Here is a 16722-nt window from a genome sequence, read left to right as displayed (position 1 = left end):
GTATTGCGATGAAAATAAATAATATAAAAAGCATGTGATAATGTGCATGCATGTCGAGTGGGTAATGCATTCACACATGTATAGTTACATTCCACACACTGCTCAATATGAAAAATTAGATGATAAGCAATATGATAAAAAGCTAGAGCTATGATTTATGCGATCGCTTAAGACACAGCTTTATTTGAGAGTTAAAATTATTATTTTTGCTTTATTGGCAATTTTGCAATGTTTAAAAGATATGTTTTGTTGTGCAATATTCTATCTGGAAATTATATACGCATTGTATGTCACTTTATAAAAGTGATAAAGACATGTATTTAGTGTCATTAAATTTGCCAGATTTCTTATTTGATCCAAATATACTGCAACCCAACTATTGAGATATACACTTTTATGTGGTATATGCATTATGTTTGGATGATTGTGTTTCATCAGTAATTGTACCAAACACAACATTCAAACAGTTTCATTGTAAACAAAGAATTCATTAATTTGAATATTATATGATGTTACCATATTAACCAAGTTATATTGTATAATCTTGATTGTATTCTTGAGAAGTCCTAACTATGTCATATCATAAGACCATTGAGTGTACATATATTCCTGAACTTGTAGATTTATTCAAAATGTTTTTTATTTTTTTAAATTACATTAAAATAAATAAACACATATTTACCTGTGTGCATTAATAGAAAGTTCTTCATATTGAGCCATTTTTACCTTAATTGTTTGCGCAGACATAGTTTAATACATCCAATAATATAAAGGTCATGTCTGTACAAAATAATGGGGCGTATTCCGGGCGTAATCAGGGCGGAATTGACATGTAGTATTGGAATTACGCCTGTACAACTGGCGAAATGAGTTTTACGCCCGGAACTAAATTATTTCTGGGCGTAAGTCAACTGTATTTTTCCGGGCGTAAAACAAATCCGGGTGTATGTTCATACTTAGAATTTGTATGATGAAGATTTGTGGACGGAATTTAGCACTTTGTTTCTTTCGCGGGGCAGAATTTCATACTTATAAAATATTTGTGAAGCCACATGACGGAGTGTTGAACTTAGAAGTTTTTACAGAGAGTAATTAATTTCTATGAAGCTGAACAATACCTAAATAAAATTTTATTTATTAACCAAAGTACTGAACAAAATATTACAAGTTACCGATAATTTAATAAACGTTTTTAAATAAAACTGTATAATTGTATTTATACATAATTTGTACAATCAATGAACATTTATATATTAGACACAACTTTTCATATTTGTAGTATTTTTATATTTAATTTGTGACAAGCTGAAAAGGAGACAGAATTGAGAACATGAATTATAATCTTAGATTCTGGTAAAAAAATAAAGTTTAGACGATAACAATGACACATTTTAATTTTAGATATATTTTATCTATTGCTGACTTTTACAGTGTCCACTTATAATTTTAAGTCTGAGGGATGACCATGCATTAAAAATGTATTTGCACTTATTTGCTCAATTCACTCCTTTAATTCTTCTTATTTTTTTGTAAATTTTGCTCCTTTTTAATAATTATTTCATAATTACAATAATAATTGTAAAATTTAATAAAGAACAATACTTGGTTGTTTTCATCATTTTAAAGTTTCATTAAACAAAACACACAATAGTCTAGTTTAATATTATTTGTTTATATCGTCAATATGAATGCAGTTTCTCTGCATGCTATTCTATAATATATTTTTTATTGTAGTTAAAATTTCCCCACTATGAAACGACCATAAACATGTACATAAATATACCAATGTTAATTTAATCTCAGATAAACACTGACAATCAGCTGAGTTGATCTGGTATTTTGCTTCCCATTCAATACTCACTGAGTGCTGAGTCACATCTGTACATGTTTAAAAAAACCATCTGTGCTTATCAGGCTTCAGTGGATTGGTTAGTGGTACAGGAAGTGGTAGAAGTTGCTGTTTGAATTGAAAACAAGAGCGGTTTACAGCAAATTTCTGACTGTGAACTAAATTGTCAGTAAACTGATTAAGCAAATGAGGACTAATCAGTAATGAACACATGTCTTGCAGGGAGTACTGTGTCAAAAACAATCTGTTTTTAATACATATTATGTGGAAATGAACAATAAGTTTGTTGCAAAAATAGGTTCAAAGTGGCTGGTTTAACTGTGATTTGGTCTCACCAAATTCCTGTGTTTTTGGAGTACTGCAGAACAGCATAAAAGGTTAGTACTTTTACCCTACATACCTCTTTTATTAAGATTATTAACTGATATAATTGTAATTGTATCTGTGTAATGTCCCAGTGGGAAATGCAAAAGGATGGTGAAAAGTAGACGGGCATCTGACGGAAATGAAATACACATATTTCTTTAAAATATATTGTAAGTACTTAAATTAACATTTCATTTTCATATGTCATAGGATTAGGGAGAAAGGTTGCTGGTGGCAATACATTTCCCATCTCGGACCTCAAAAGCCACATCACAAATTGAAGAATTTGTCTGCAAGAAAGCACTTTTGAAAAAAACATGTTTTGAACGAATGAACTTTTTTATAAATTTGCTCCGTGTACCGCGCCCGGATGATGAGCACAAAGCGGTCCTTGACAAAGGAAAGCTGGATTTGTTGATAGGTAAATCACAATTTTACTATACAATTTATGGTATTAATAGTTTGAAAAAGTTAACTTCAAAATAAATATTAATTCAAATTATACGATTAGTTCTCCACTGAGGGCTAAGCCTGAATAGCAGAGGTTCTCAGTACCTTGACGCACCAAGATCCAAACCTGCCCCTTTGACCCCTAACATGTCTTTAATTGGTTCTGATCATATTATTTTACAGGATATTCAATGAATTTTCAATAAACTAATTTTATTTTAACAGTGAAACTAGATTTATTAAAATAAAAATGCATGTATTATTACATAATATGCATATATAGCACGTGCTATTTGAAAATATTCAACAGTGATAAATATCCAAGCACATTCAAAATTGTACTATTGCCAAATTTGTACCCTGCCTTTTTCAAATCTTGATTAGATCTGGATTAGATAAAAATGTTGAAAAAGCAATTAATTCTACATTCGTTGTTAACAGTATTTGCAATAGGTGAACTGTAGTTGTACTAAATATCAATTTGCATTTCGGATTATGAAATAGGATGGGGCGAGAATCGTGGACCTGAACAATACTGTGATAGAGTGGAATTCCTACTCAAGAAAACAGTTTAAAAAACGCATTCAATGTGAACGAGTGATTTTTTTTATTTTGGCCGTGTATAAGAATAGTTTTTTTTTTTTTAAGTGCATGTCTATCATATTCTTTTTTATGTATACATATATTGACTTTTTTGTTGTATGTCTTTAAAAGCTATATTGTATCTTAAAAGTATCATCAAAATGCGGAACGAAAATGCGTACATTTTTCCGCATAAGTTCCGTATTTTTTGTGACTGCGGAAAAAATGCGGGGATTTTCAGCATTTGTTCCGCATTTGCAGAAGTACAAAGTATTAAATGGTGATCCATGTTTTTAAAATGTATTATCTTAAAATAAATATAAAGATACTATGTTAAATATATATTGTCATAATTGTTACTAGTTTTTAGCCAACCTGAGCACAAAGTGCTCATGGTGAGCTTTTGCGATCGCCTTTTGTTTTTTTCAAATGGCCTGTCCTTATATGGGTATATTTACAATATGCATGAAATCCGATTTCCGCCCGGTATCTAAATTACGCCCGTAATCTAAGTTACGCCCGTAATTTTAACATTTCGCCTGTTATCAGAATTCCGCCCGTAAACTGCTTTCCGCCTGTAATTTAAAATTCCGCACCACCTCATTTACATATTTCGCCCCTGTTTTCCGCCCGGATTACGCCCGGAATCCGCCCCTCTTCTTAAAATCATACATAGAAAAGTACGCCCTGAATATTTTTAACGTCCGGCATTTAGTTTGCGATTCCGTGCCGATTCAGGGCGGAACATTTCGTACAGGTAGGTTGGTTGTTGTTTTTATTAAATTATAAGATGAGCATTATGCTATTGTAGAAATTAGTAATTATAGTATTCTTGCCAAATCTGTTTTATTAATAACACTATTTTGATTTCGACCGAAGAGTCTTAATAATACAGAACAATAAAAACTCTTAATGAAGTAAAGTTTTACTGCGCTATCTTATCATTCGATTAGACTCTTTATCAACCAAACAGTATACATATATTAAAGAACATGCCGGGATCAAATTTCAAACCATGTAAATACTATTTGATTCGAATATGTTATGTTGCAAATGCAGGTGTGTACCTATATTAATGTAAAAACAACGTTTACCGACCTTTGTTAGACCCTTTCAAGGTACATATAACTTATAACAAATATTTCAATTTCTTAATGGCCAATACGATTTTCAGTTTCATTCGCTTGTTATTAGTGTTGTTTTTCAAAGGAGTGTCCTTTTTGGAATTTAACAAGACATTTTTATCCGAAAATTCTAAGTTTTGAGCAAAAATAAATACTTCATGCTGTTAACTGCGAATGTAGAATGTATGTTGAATTAATAATATATTTAGTAACTTGATCCCCGCACGATGAAGTATTGCCACGTGGTCATTTGGCTTGCTTACAAATTTATTTACCTTGAATGCATTAATACTGTGTTGTTATCGATGTTAGCAACGTAAATGCATTTTTTCGTTAAATATACTACAATCTGACCTCCTTTTCGGAAGACATAAAATAGAAAAGTAAGCATTTAGGTTTCATAGACATTGAACAAAGCCAAGGATATGCATTGTCAATGCTCTAAGTAATCAAATATGATAATCAGTGCTTTTAGACGTCGGTACATTGCGGTGAAATACTATACTGTAATGGGTTTAGCAAACATAGTGCTTGCATACATTATCCTGACGTTCGTTGTCTATTAGCATAAACGGCTACCTTGGCTTCCATATTTATGCAACTTTGTACAAGCAATAGATAATGTGGTTTGATGATGTTATTACATTAATTTAACTCGCCGCAAAACGGAAAGTAAATATTCATGTGGATATATTGCTTACATGTAGCCATTCATTAAATTTACTCCAAGAGAATGTGTGCTAAGATTTGTCTAAGCGTTGGGTAATTCAGAGATTTATTGTAATACTGGTTACTTAAAGTAAACACATGCATTTTTTAATATTCCCCCCCCCCTCTCTCTCTCTCTCTCTTTCTATTTCTCTCTCTCTCTCTTCCTCTCTCTCTCTCTCTCTCTCTCTCTCTCTCTCTCTCTTTAATTGACGTAAACTTTACAGTTTGTTGTCATTCATAAATAGTTAGTCATAAAGCAACATATAGTTATGTCAACGTTAACATAATTGCATTTAGCTATATATAATTTTGATCACGTAAGGTTTATCACATACATAATAATACATTTTTAGTGATTTTACACAAATAACAAAATACGCAACTGTTATAAAGACTTGTATTGGACTAATAAATGATTAATCAAGTTCATTAAATATAAAAAATAAATTCGACGTACACGTCTTTGCAAATTACAAAAATATGCAACTACAGTATTAAGGTTTTCGTGACAAATATACAGATGTAAAAATGATGGATAAAATAAATTTAATTATTAAATTGTACATAAAATTTGGAGGATGAAACCATAAACATAGTACAAGAGTAAAAATTAGTTATACAGCGTTTTGTTAGACAAACAAGTACACTTAATGAATAACTTGAATCTAAATTTTAGGTATTACAAAAATTTGCATTGATTGTTATGCATCTATACTATTAGATTAATTTCACAAAAATATCGGAGAATGAAAGCCATAAACATAATACAGTCATTAGAACGTTACACAACAATAGTTGGTAATTTAAAAAAAAAACAACACGTACAGATGAGGAGGAATAGATCAACTAATATTTGAACAACTAGGTCTAGGATGAGTAATGTTGGATCATGTGTTAGGGCTCTTCATATATACTTGTTCAGGTTTTTCATTTGCTTTTTGCTTGACGTACCCATTAAATCAACAAATTTAAACAGATTTGTTTTTCTATAGCAGTATGCTTTGATACACTCTTTTCGCAGTGAATTGAAGGCTGGGATTATCATATTAAAAAAGTACTCGTTTTAAATATCTTCGACATGAAATTTTGTGCATAAGCGGTGAGATTTCTCTATATTGCTATGTTTACCTGTTTCCAAGGCTAATTTATGGGACGAACGTCGTAATTTTGAGAGGCAAATTCGCAATGGTTTTGTCAAATAATCAAGATAAGGCTCGAATCCTAACATGCAAGTTATAATGTGTAGGCCATTAATGAGCTGCTATTATTAATTGAGTTGTACCAATATTGTTCAAAAACATCTACAACAGTGAATTAAAACACGATATGAAAGGTATCGAGATTGACAGAAGAGGAATTGAGCCAAAAGTATGAAAACCCATAATAATCAAGTAGTTTCTTCACATTTAAAGCCCAATTACTTTTACAGGTTGTCATACTTTTGAATCGTTCTTACACTTTAGATATAATTATGTTATTTGATTTGACATGTAGTTTAAAGCAGAACTTTATTATACGAATGTTCTGTTCATGTAGAGTTGATAACTTCCTAGTTCCACATATACTCCCATCTTGCTGCTAGAAGATTTGATGCCTTGGAGCATTTTACAAATTTTTTGATGGATTCGTTCTAGATCAATAAACTTTACGAAACCACAAATTTCGCACAAATAAATCAAAGTTGCACCAACGAATGCGTCAAAAAGTTGGCAAGCAATTCTTGGTCTTATATCTAGTTTTTAACCAGGTTTTCAGAAGCAAAAAAAGGTTATTAGATTGGCGAATGTCGGCGGGCTGGCGGACGGTTGGACGAGCGGAACAAGCTTGTCCTGGCCATAACTTTGTCGTTCATTGTGAGATTTTAAAACCATTTGACACATTTGTTCAAAGTCATAAGACGGTGTGTCGCGCGAAAGAATAATGTCGATATATCCAAGGCCAATGTCACACTTTGAGTTCAAAAGTAAAAAATGGCAATACATGAGCTTGTCCGGGCCATAACTATGTCATTCATTGTGAGATTTTAATATCATTTGGCACATGTATTCACCATCATTGGACGGTGTGTCGCTCAAAAGAATTACGTCAATATCTCAAAGATAAAGGACGCCACGACTAAAAATAGATTTATTTTGAAACAAGGGGGTAACTATGAACAATCAGTTCAGCTTGAGTTGTCTCCTCTTATCATACTTTTTTTAAAATTGAAAACCTGGTTTTAGGACAATTGTGTCCCTTGTTTGGATTATGCATTAAACATTTCGGGCTTTAATACCTTTTCCAGCGAGAGACTCAGCTTTAAGACAAAACGAACCCGTGTAATTAAATACTGTTCCTGAATAGTTGAATTCATCTGCTATTTCTAAATGTTCACCTTTAAATGACCACTTTTCATTATCAAAAAGGCGATCCTCTTCTTCTAAACATCATTACCATAGTTTTACTTATATTTACATCAATAACCCAGAGATCACATTATTAACTTAAATGATTAATACTTTGCTGGATGTCAGTTACAGACTTGCCGAATATTACCATATCATCAGCAAAAAGCATAAGTATGAATATCAAGTCATTATATGACAGTCCAGAATTTATGTCTTTTTTCTAAAAAAAGCTCACGGTCATCCAAAAATTAACAAAAAGGTATGGGCGATAATACATCTCCTTGCTTGAGTCCAATTGCACAATTAAAAAAAACTGTCCAGTCGTTTATTAAAGCATACGGTATTTTAACTTTTACTAGCTGTGTACATTTATCAATGTTGTTATATAATTTAATCAGATTGATATTTAAAGTGTTCAAAATGCAAAATGTAAATATAAATAGGTTTTTTGCATTTAAGATATTTGCATAGACCTAACCAGGCGTGAAACATGAATTCGGATGATGTTGTGTGAGAATCAAGCCCAGTCTGCACTTACTTTTAAGATTATAATAATGACTGCCTTTATTCCTTATATATATTTGTGCCTTTTCTTGTTGCAAAGTGTGTGAAAAAACTATGAAGGACCTATGAGAAGTGTTCACCAGTCTATATTTATCTATATTTATTGACATTTACAGGTTGATACCTATAATTGATATGTATACATACTCGCTTATTTAACATGGGAAAACTAAAATACAATTTATGAAATATATGTGTTGATTATAATTTAACAAGATACAAATCAAGTTTATGACACAAACAAACACATATGTTTTGTTTATAAAATCTCAAACAATCGAACGGTTAAACATGCTTAAGGTTTGGTACTAGTTTACAAATATATTGTTAAGTTCGTATGACATTCTTTTACTTGAAATACGCATTAGATTTATGAAAACTCACATTCCCCAGAATCGAATCAAGTAAATAGGTTAGTACGTACATCTATTTCTTAAAGAGTGATGTTGTGCTAGGATATTTATTCTGTAGTACAAACAATATCCACACAGAAGTAATTATTGATATTGAATGTTGAACTATGCATTGTTTATAACTAAATATGCATTAGTCATTCTAATAGCCTGAAAAAGTAATTTTTATGTACGCCAAGCGGAAACTCGTGTATGCGATGGCTAAGATAAATAGAAGTACTTGAAAAAAGAGAATCTACTTTTAACAAGTAAAATCCACACTTTTATAAGAATTAGTCTCCATTAAAACAAAACCTTAGTGTATATAGTAATTGGTATAACTTGTGTACAGATTGTGGGTGGTGTGGCTACGATTGGTGTACATACGACACGCCTGAGTAGTGTACGTACTAACTTGCCTTTTTTAGGGCTACGAACATGTTTAATATATTCTAAAGTAATTAATTTATCATTTTATATACAACTTTCGTCGTGGATTGTGGTTCTGGAGGCAAAAGGAAGAACCGAACATCGCAATGAGATGTATAAGTTATATAGAAGTCGTTATACATTTATGATTGCCGGTGTTATATAAGGTCATCGACGGTTTGTGTAGGAATCCGAAGACATATACCCCACACTTTGGGAAACATGAACATTGTTTTCCCTCATTTTAATATTACCTTACAGTTTTCAGACGACTATCTGCATAGACATATAAACTGAACACACTTGAGAGGGAATACGCTTATTTATGATATAATGCGATAGTTAATATGTTGTATGAACCAAATACCTTAACATAGGCGTAAAGCAATACTGGACCTTCTACGAAAAATTCGAATAGTCTCAGCAATTGCAATATTAGTAGTTTTATTTACATTTCAGAGCAGTGAATTTTCAATCACTTGAGTCGTGCTTACTGCAATCCGTTATGAAACTAAACTTCTTTGTATTCGACCATAACGCTTGATGCATATCTTCATTTCAAAAATAAAATGACCTGGTCGTTAACCTACTTAATAGACAACACTTAAGTATGACATGATAGGATGAACATCATAAAAATATTTTTCATTTGCACTTGCAGAATCAAATAGAACTCTAAGTCAACGAAGACACATACATAAACTAATACAAATGTACAAAATGAACTCGAACAATGTTCCAAACTACTAACAGTCTCTTTTGCCCTCAACAGTTGGGTCGAGTTACACTTACTCATTAAAAAATTCGTCACATCTCCAAACATTTCAGGCGCGAACGTCACTTTATTCAAATTTGTTTCTTCCGTCCACTGTATCTGAATGAAAAAATCTCCCCGATGTCGCCAAAAACGCTAAACCGATCAATTCCTTCAAAAAGATCATTAACACAGATCGGCCGTTTGCAAATCCCCTATTTTCATACGGCGAAAGACGATCCCAAATGTTACACACGCGCATAAGAACAAAGTGTAGTGCTTTAAATGAACATCAGACGCAATATTATTACATCCCCGTTATGTCAATGCGGACGTCGTCACATTATTTCCTCGAATGCACTCAGTATGCACTTACTCGCGACGAACTTCTTAACTTAATATCCGTATATTCTGTCCCCTGCATTGAAACTATTCTTTATGGAGACAACACTCGTGATTTCTTAACAAATACTAAATAACTGATGCGGTTCACAAATATATTGTAAAAAGCAATCGATTTGATTTGTAATATGCTACAGAATGACTCCCAACCTTCTTTCCCTCTTTTGTCATTATCATTTATTTCAAAACTTCTTATATTCTTTCCTACGAACTCTGCCAGTATTTTCCTTCATTCTTCAAATGTTTACCTATAACATCTTTGTTTTCTTTTTAACAAATGAAACTCTATACTCATAGTTTCTTTTTCTTTTGTGCATGTCAATATTATTGTGTAATCATAAAAAAACACCTATGTTCGTCAAACAGCATGCAATTGTATTTGCATAAGGAGAATAACTATATAAGACATTGTCTTTCATTCCCATCCTATTCAAACATGTTAATTGTCTTTCCTTCCCATCCTATTCAACTGTTAACTGTATAAATCATGTATCTAATTCATTGTATAACAATATGTATAGTTTGAAATATATATGTTTAAACTAAATCAACTGGTCTCTAATTTGCGAGTTTTCTCAGTTTTTAATGTCATTTTTATGTTTAATATTAACAGTTTAAATACCGACCTTTTTTAGGTAGAGGCACCAATAACCATACATTGTAAAGAACATTTTGTTTCCGCAATGACGGCAATGACAGTGGCATAACGTGCATTGTAAAAACCAACTTAGCAATTAATTTAAAAAGGTTCACACGTGTTGAATATTGTATTTTAGTTATCGTCAGATTGATGGTTTTCGCCATCGTGAATGTTTCCAACTGCAGTATATCATCTTACAATATAATAGTTATTTCGAAGTAAGGACGATATTTTGACAGAATAAATAACAACTCTAATATATCGATATTATTAAGCTGCAGCGAAATGAAATGGCAACTTTCAAGTATACGCGTTTAATAAACACATATTATGTTTTCTAGCTAGCGTGTTCCAGAAAGATAATTGATGCTACCATTTCCGGAACCGTAATATGATGCTTTGTATGCATTAATGCTCGTTTATGACAACAAAACGATTGCTATGTATATTCGTTGTATATATGTTACTCGCAAACCGCCTATACATGTGTAAGTTATTTATATCACTAACCTTACGTTGTATTGTTTCTGGTGCGAAATGCGCACTAAAACAATTGCCCCGATATCTTTATATTAAGTTGGTAAACTCATTGTATTTTGGAAAAGAACGAACGAGTTTGTTATTTTGAGACACAGTTTCTTGTTTGCCCTAAGTATATAAAACTGTTGAAAATGCATGCAGCATTTAGACCTGTGAAATGCCTTTCCAATTCAGGTAGGGGTGTGTGTACAATGTTGGGTTTGTACATACAAACTTGTGATATTAGCCTAACCCGTAAGATAAAACGTGTAAACGTGCTGTATTATCATGCTTTTAACTCCTATGTAACTCCTCGTGCAACAAACGACATGTGCTACGAATGTTTTCTTCCACGTGTACTGATTACGTGTTCATATTAGCTTGTTTTATACGAAATACGCATTCAAACGATACATTCATATGTTCATACAAAAATAAGGAAGTAACAAAGTGACACGAAATGCACACTTGAGTATTTTATATTTGCGAGAAATGCTAACTTCTTAAATACATTGTAAATGAATATATTTAGCCATCAGGAAATTAAGTAAAGTCGAAAAGGAATTGCCTCTTTTCCACGACATTTATCCAATACAACGGCAATATATTTCTTTATTGTGATACTCTTTAAGGAGAAACTAACGATATTGTGAATAAATCACGGTTAAGTAATCGTGTTTCTCATTTTTCTCTGATTGTATTGCTTTTCTAAATTTTTAATTAAAGGGAAATTCAATACGGTTCTGTGCCTTATTGTAATCGATACTCTTCGAGCAGCCGTCTGTTGCTCTCATAATTCAAAACTGCAATTGTTTCTATGTGACACCAATACCGTTTATTATTAGGCACGTATTTAATGGGACCAACCTTAGACTGATCGTTAAATCATATTAAATTAGATGCAGCTTACACGTTCTTATTTTATAAGTACATCCCGCTAACACAATTTGTGCAGGAGTATAAAGGAATCACCATGGCGGTCGGCAAGCATGTAGGCAGTGTTGGTTTTCTCTACACAATGCACTGTATATCTAAGTCGATATATACTCTGCAGAAGTATGTGCACTTACTTAAGGTCCAATTACTAGTGCGTACATAAATTTAACATGTTTATATTTTGTCGCGAAAAGGTCGCACAGTTTCATGCATATCCATATGATTGCAAAGCAGCGTGTGTTAATCACATGCCTTAATTCATGTTTGTGTATTTCACGCTTAGCTTAGTAGAGTAACTTTCCAATATGTGTAGGCAACATGTCGATACTTACTTCTTTAACATTGTGTCAACATTAACTAAACGCAAGTATTTCTGCGTTCACCTTTCTAAAGTAGACGAGATAAAGAGATTTAAGTGAAACCTGAATTAATGACAATCGTTCCGAGGACATACGTTACAATATGTTTAAACCTCAATGACATTTCGGGGCAGTTTTATACGTGTTATACTAAATAATGTATATGCAGTTGATTAATTATATTATTAAAAACAATTCATACCTTCTGATACGGAGTCAAACGAGCAATATACATCAAATGAAAGGTGAATTAAACTGTATTGGTCGAAATTAATGTGCCATGCTTTAATGCGTGCCATATAGACTTGCATACATACCTATTTTATGTGTTGTTGTCCGTGAGTCTAGCTATACGGGATATACATTTTAAAGAAAAGATTCCAGAACATTGTAGACATGAAGACTTGTCTTGTTCAATTGAAACTTACTCCATTTGTATCATCATTTATTTCATAGTAGATAAGTGACGGCTATAGAAAGATTTGAACTAATAAATTACAAATTCCTTGCAACGGTCGTCCGAAAGAAATAATATTTTCTTGAAAGTTTGTAAGATTCTAGATAATATAATGGATATGTAATAAGTATGAACTGATTAAATTGATGCAATTTATTTTCGGTTTTCTTCCGGTCATGTCATTTATTGAATTGTTTGAACACATGAATTAATTGTTAAGCTAGCACGACACGACAACGTTCTTGTACAAACATAAGAGATGTGTGGCTTACCCATTTTGTCCTTATTTGATGCTCCAAAACTAATGCTTGTTTTCATGACCAAATGGACAATTACAGTGGTTTCATGTACATACAAACCACAAAAGAGATTCATACATACAAATAAAACTAATTTACATCCGGCTCCTGCTTATCTTATGTTTAACCCATATTTTGTTCGAGGCGGACGTTATAAAAAGCCTTACACTTTAAGATTTTTTTTTTGGTAATATACACAAGACTCCCTAATGAAATGGTTATTAACGTTACAGCTTAGCAAATTAGTTGTTAAGATCAGAGCTTAAGATTTTTTTTACGGAATGAATCGGCATGTGTTTAACTATAATGGTATAATCATGTTTATCAAAATGCTTTTTCTGATGTATTACATTGCAGTTTAATTGGTTTCAATCACAGTGCAATATCGATCACCAATTAGGTTTGCGTTTGCATTTTAGTGTGATAATTGGTGAGGCTTCTTAAGTAAATCTGCTAAATACATTTATAACACGATAACTGTGGGCGCCGATAGGTGCAGTTAGTTGAATGCATGATACAACTACGTGAGTTTGACGTTTATATACGCATGTCTTTATTGTTGAAATACGTCATTTGTAGGTTGCATGTACGCATTTTCTGGAAGAAGGAAGGTTATTGTACCGGATGGTTTTCAGACGATGATGAAAAAGGGGAATAAGGTTGAGGCATATGTTTCTGATGCAAATGTATATCATATATCAATATCTTAAATCAATATTTGCTACGATTAATAAGCAGATACTATCACATTATTTTAGTTTGTTGCACGTAGATTTATTTCTCACCTCTCGTAAGAGCTAGATAATATCGTACAAAGAGTAAAACATATTCCTAAATACATAATAAGGACCGGTGAGAATATTTCAGAAAATTGAAATGATTTTGTTATTTTTGAGACGCTTATAATAAATCAATGTATACGTTTACTAAAATTACGTTATCGAATGGAAGCATTCAAAACTGAACGTGCAGTTTTTTTAAGGAAATTAAGCAAAGACAAAAATCAGTTTGCATACCTATTGATTTGTCATATGATTTACTTAATACTGTTGGCCATTTTTATTCAAATAACTGCATAGTACATGTACACGTTATAACTGAGGCCCATTTCAATATATCGTTAAATAATAAATCATTGATACAGTTAATACAAGTTGTCGATGTTTTGTATGTACTATGACCACTGTGTTGCACCCTGCACATAAATAATTTCAGTTGATTTTCCTGCGGCAAGTTCAGTAACAACTGTTTTAATACGTGTGAATATTTACACTCCGTTATCCCTTGCGTGAACACAACTGATCACATTCGTGGGGGACACTTCGTAAACGTTATTTATAAAGTAATTAAATATACTTAGTGAACGCCAGGGTAACGATGTTAAGCAGAATGCTAAAACAAAACACTACGTTAAAGTATTTCACATCTATGTAAACACAGGTCAACTAGTATGTAGTGAATTTGAGGGCACGACATACACAGCCCATAGCTCTGGTTACACATTGTATATACGCAATCTAATATACCCATAACGACCTAGACAAAGTAATGTTAATATCGTTTTAAACATAAAATGAATAAGAATGGAATGAGTATTCGAATCAGTACACTAGTTCACACATATTTTGTAACAAGATAATGCACAATGATTAATAAATTAAAACAGTTTCACATCTAGCCAGGTTGCAATAAAAAATACCACGAGTGTGAACGTATGTCCACTAAACAGTATGGACACATGCAAGCGTAGTTAGTGAATACAGAACTTAATAAAACATTTATTTTGAATCACAAAAGAACATGTTGCATCGGAGCAAATCATAAGTATAATTAGATATAAGAAATATTGCATTGGCCTTCATGTGCAAATGAACACTAGAGAGTGGACAGGGTTTCTACAAAAGGTAAATGCAAGATATATGAAAAGCGAGACGATTAAATGATCTGTACTGCACCGTTCTTCATTAAAATGTACCCAGACATTTAAAATAAAAAAATTCCAAATCATCTGAATTTGAAATATCTTTTGCAAATCTCTCAATAATTTAAACGAACACATTTATCATAAGAAATTTATTTTGAAGTTACACAAGTGTTACTTATATAAATCAAATTCAAACCCCACATACTATTTGCAAAATTAACTGTATATACCGTAATATGCATTTTAAATAGTAAAACACAAGCTGTAATGTTTACACAAAAGGTAAATTTACTTCATACCAAAAGCGATTCAGTACATCGATCTGTACGACAAATATTAGAAGCGCATATACCCATTAGTCGAAATTGTTTTAAGAAAACGTAGCCACTCACTACATGTAAGGTGGTAAAATATAATAATGTAACAGACATTAAACTAATACATTTTCTAACATCTCGATCGAATGAATTATATAATCTGTGCTTTGGTGCGTGTGTTAAATATTATTCATAGTATTCAATTATCAGAGCTTCTTTCACAAAACAGACAACTTAATGAGATGTGTTATTGTTAAACCACACAGGTAGTGAATACGATTGTTCTTAATCGATATACGTGATTACTAATGTTGTCAAGCGATATGATTTAATGGATAACTAAACATATACTACGATCAACCATACGTACTTATTATAACCGTAGGTTAATGATACAGTAGTGTATTTAATTACAATCGACTGACCATGTAAACGATTGAATGTACTATCATCCTGCTTGTATCATATACTCGATATTAAATGTAACGTTCATTAAGCTTGAATTGTCAAGAACGCTCAAATATATCAACAGCTGATGCACTTCATTAGCATTTGAAAGACTTAGCTTGCATGTAGACATACCTATGTAAATACCACCAATTAGTTTTAAGTGGCAATTATCAGCGCACTGCTTCAAACAGCCTTAGAGGATTTGTATTGCGTGCGGGAGTAATTAGTCTATTGCTACATCTTAAATGAAACTCACACATGCGATACAAATAGGTTTTTATACAAACATTACATGAAATATGTGGTCTCAACAGTCAACGTAACTACCTAACGAAATTATTCATCGCAAACTACGAATGTTGGTATTTATTGTATGATACACTTAATTTTATAAAATGGGTCTCATATTTGCAAACTGTAGACACTTAGAGGTACAGTATGTGCATTACACGATACCATATGAGAAGAAATTGCGTTTGTGTCACTAAAGACACCACTGAAATCAACGTGTTGAAATGCAAATTTTTTGAAGTGGTGCATTACATTTGTTTGTGGAATATTACAAACGTTAAATTTTAATTACAGAATAGTTAGTTTAACACGTACAAAATTAACTAGTTTAATCGTAGCAATTTTCATAAACGCGTTATTTGTTGTAAACATTTGGTGCAATTCTTACATACAACACGCTTTAATCACGTCAAAAACATCACATAACATAGATTAACATGTGCGTATTTTTTCGTTATTTCAGACGACATATCTTTGAATGTCTAACATTATGGAAATCTAAATGAGAATTTCCATGCAT

This window comes from Dreissena polymorpha, chromosome 5 (genome assembly GCF_020536995.1).
Source record: "Dreissena polymorpha isolate Duluth1 chromosome 5, UMN_Dpol_1.0, whole genome shotgun sequence".
Classification (NCBI taxonomy): Eukaryota; Metazoa; Mollusca; class Bivalvia; order Myida; family Dreissenidae; genus Dreissena; species Dreissena polymorpha.
This window is presented reverse-complemented; position numbering follows the sequence as displayed.